This window comes from Chiloscyllium plagiosum, chromosome 10 (assembly GCF_004010195.1).
Source record: "Chiloscyllium plagiosum isolate BGI_BamShark_2017 chromosome 10, ASM401019v2, whole genome shotgun sequence".
Lineage (NCBI taxonomy): Eukaryota > Metazoa > Chordata > Chondrichthyes > Orectolobiformes > Hemiscylliidae > Chiloscyllium > Chiloscyllium plagiosum.
The window spans coordinates 61998859-62002511 of NC_057719.1; positions in this window are offsets into that span (position 1 = coordinate 61998859).

Genomic DNA, 3653 nt, shown 5'->3' on the forward strand with positions numbered 1-3653 from the left:
CTTATATAGATATTTTATACCTACAGGAACTCATGTAAGATCACAGAAAACATCAACCAAAGAAAAGTCTTACAATCCCCCTACAGATGGTTAACTTGTGAAAAGAAAGTTGAAATTCCAGTTAATAACTGAAAGGATTACTGTAAAAAAAAAAAGTTAAACACACTGCAAAAGCTACACTATATCCTTTCTGTACATATTCAGTTTTCCAGAAATCAGTAATTCTTACCTGTCATGGGTTTACTTCTGTTATTTTCTTTTGTAAGCCAAGAGCTTTCAATCTCAGAATTGTCTTTCAGAATGAGGTTTTCCATGTGGGGATTCCTTTTGTAGTGTATACTAGGCAAGTCTTCCAGACTTGCTTTTAAGTCTTCATGAATTTGGTCTTTTGGTGGATCCTCGCAGATGAACCTCTTCTGGGAGTTTTCAGGGATATCTTGGGTCTCAATCCTCTGTAAGCTTATCTCTGTGGTATAATGAATCACATGTATTTCATGTCCAGATAAAAATTCTTGGAAGCAAACAACTTAAAGCACAACTTCTTATAGCTGAATATTCGCAACACTATTCTGGGACTTCAGAGACTTAACAGTCGATGCACTATTAGTACACAGGCTGCTCCCGTTATGTCCAAGTGTAAACATGTTGCAGTTTCTTTCCAGGAACATTTTAATCTCCAAAATTGTTCGAACTGTGCAGGCACAGTAAGCCAAATGGTCTCCTTCTGAGCTGTAGCAATTCTATGATAGTCAAACACCCAGACATACGGTTTTCAGAACAAGTTACATGACTCCCCTCATTTTACTGTAAAGACACAGACCCAAACATAGCAACCTCAAACTTCATAATTTTAACACAAACCTATTTTAATCATACACATGAAAAAAAAATCTCTTGCCCATTTTGAATATTTTCTGTGGAACATTGCAACCACTGTTGTGAAGACGGCTAAAATAGACAAGATCCGCATACATTTAATTATAAATGCAATTCAGCTGATATTTCGGGAGTAAAAAACAAATTCTTGTGAGTAGGTTGAATGCACAATTAATTTGAGCTTTGAAAAATGAACTTAACAATCTGTCCCATAAACTATGAATAGACCTGCTCTTCCAACAGTAGAGAAATATTAATTTTTTCTTTCATTTTGAAGTATTTTTACAAATTTGTTCCATAGAATAGATAGTTTCTGAAATCAAATCTAGATTTAATATTGAAAGAATGGGAAGAACAGGAAAGATTTAACATATAATGAAGAGAGTGGTCTGAAATCAAATCTAGATTTAATATTGAAAGAATGGGAAGAACAGGAAAGATTTAACATATAATGAAGAGAGTGGAAACACAGGAAGAAAAGAAAACAAATTTTTCTTTTTGTGTGAGTTTATCATAATAAAGTAAAAGAATTGCAGTCATTAGGTCTTTTGCAGCTAATCAGGAAGGAGAGGATTAGATGATTTGGGAGAGTAACAACTTTAATTCCAAACATCTAAGGAACAAGAGGTGTGAAATATTATTAGCAAAATGTTTTGTTAGTTCTGTGACATTTGTTGCTTCACTTGCACAATGTCTTGGATCTTTTATAAAATATCTTAATTGTGTCCCCCATATAGCAGACAATACTATGACTGGGAAAAGGTCTGCACTTAAGCCTTGCTTTTAGTACTGTTGTGTGGTTCCCATTAATTTGGTGTCAGTTGACCTTACCTTCTCGGCAACTCACCTGAGATTGGTTATCTGTTTGTCAGGCAAAATGAAAAAAAAAAATTTCACGGTACTATGTGTGTTAATGGTCTGAGTTGGAGACAGTGCCCTGAGATGCTAAGCACTTATTTCATTTTCCTTATTAGCTTGATGTTTTTAAATTCCCCTAATAACATTCCTTTTTTGTTTTTGTTCCTTTATTCTCTTCAATACTTTTAATTATGAGCCATTGCACTTCTGCCAATAGAAATTCGTAAATTAAAATGACTTGAATGATTGAAAATGTGACTTAGAGAAAACCCTACAGCATATCTGATCAATGTTGAGTAAAGTCAATGAAGTGTCCTGATTGCAATGGAGATAAACTAATTTATAATAGACTGTAGCACCAAGCATTTATATAATTGATCACCATGCAATTTGCGTGTTTCTAAATTGTACATTTCACTCTGCCTTTCTTTAATTCATCGATCCAAGCTGTTTCTTAAGATAATTTTATCCATCAGCTTCAAAGTAATCACCTTTTGAACCCTTATATTTCTGCTTTGCTCATTGCACCTTTCAACATTTATTCTTGAAACACATGCGTTTTTTGTTGCGGTAGGTAGGATAATTTATGTTTGTTAGTTCTACTTCAGTTGTGTGCAGTTAAATGCAGCAATATGTTGATTGAATGATTGTAAGGCGCTATACCCAGAGTATTCAATCAGTGCACTGAGCTATCATTCCATATTATTTTCTGCCAAATGGTTTTAATCCCAAGCATTGTTCAGTTCCTTTTTTATTATTTTTAGATTTTCTCTCCACTACCCTCTTGTCAAAAAACACAACTTTTAATATTTAATATTAACACATTATTGAAAAGTTTGTGAATTTAAGCACTCCATAAAATGCCTCAAGAATTAAAACAGATATCTACCATTAAATACACTAAGTTATTGTAGCTTCTATCCACTGTTTACTGGGGCTGTAAAGATGATTAATTCTGGAGCTGAAGAATGAGCTTTTGCAGAAGTGAGTAGATGAAGTCTTTATTATTTAAATATTCTTTCAGCAACTATTTGAGCCAATTCCTCAGACTTCTGAGCCATTCCCCCATTTTGTTCACAGTAATTTGTGGCTTAAATGTGTGGTTAGATCATTGTTCAACTGGTGTGCAGAAATTTTGCATTGTTGATATACTGAAGGTGGTGATTGAACAACATGCTTGTCAATCATCAATATCTTTATGACATTCATGATGATTAACAGTTGAATTCTGCAAATAAAAGCATCTACTTCTGGTTAAAACCTGGGTTAAAATACAGAGTGTCAACTATTTTAAAGAAAGTTACTTTTAAGTAATTTCTGTAGAGGTGCAGTTTTGCATCATCTTGTGAATATTACTTCTCGGACTCTGCTTGGTTTAAGTTATGAAATGGATGAGTACCAAAATCTGTGGCCTTGGACAACACTGCTCTTGAAGAATTAATACAAAAACATGTTAGAGCCCACATCATCCTTCAGGATTCCTATTTTGGCCTTTTAATACAGTTTTGATTTGGGCTACCTAGCCAAGATCAGGCCACATAAAAGAAGCCCAAACTAAGTGGCAAATGGAATCTTTAAATGTTACGAACAGATTCATCCATTGTATAAATATAATAAAGAGTGGAGTGTGGTACATATTTCAAGTTTGCTTTCATGGATTTTTTGATGATTGATCAAAATAGAATTGATTCCATTCCACTTCCTTTTGGTTTCACCAATTTGTTTTGAAACTTCACTGTCAATGTAATATTTTTCTTTCCAAGCAAAACATCTTTTTTAAAAAAAAATTCCATTCATATTTGTAGAATCATAAAAGTCCAAATCATTTTTCCAAGGAGTAATATTTCCTTCATAGAAGTTTGTATCATACATTCTGAGCTGTGGACTTTTGTGTGTGTGTGTGGTGGGGGGGGGGGGGG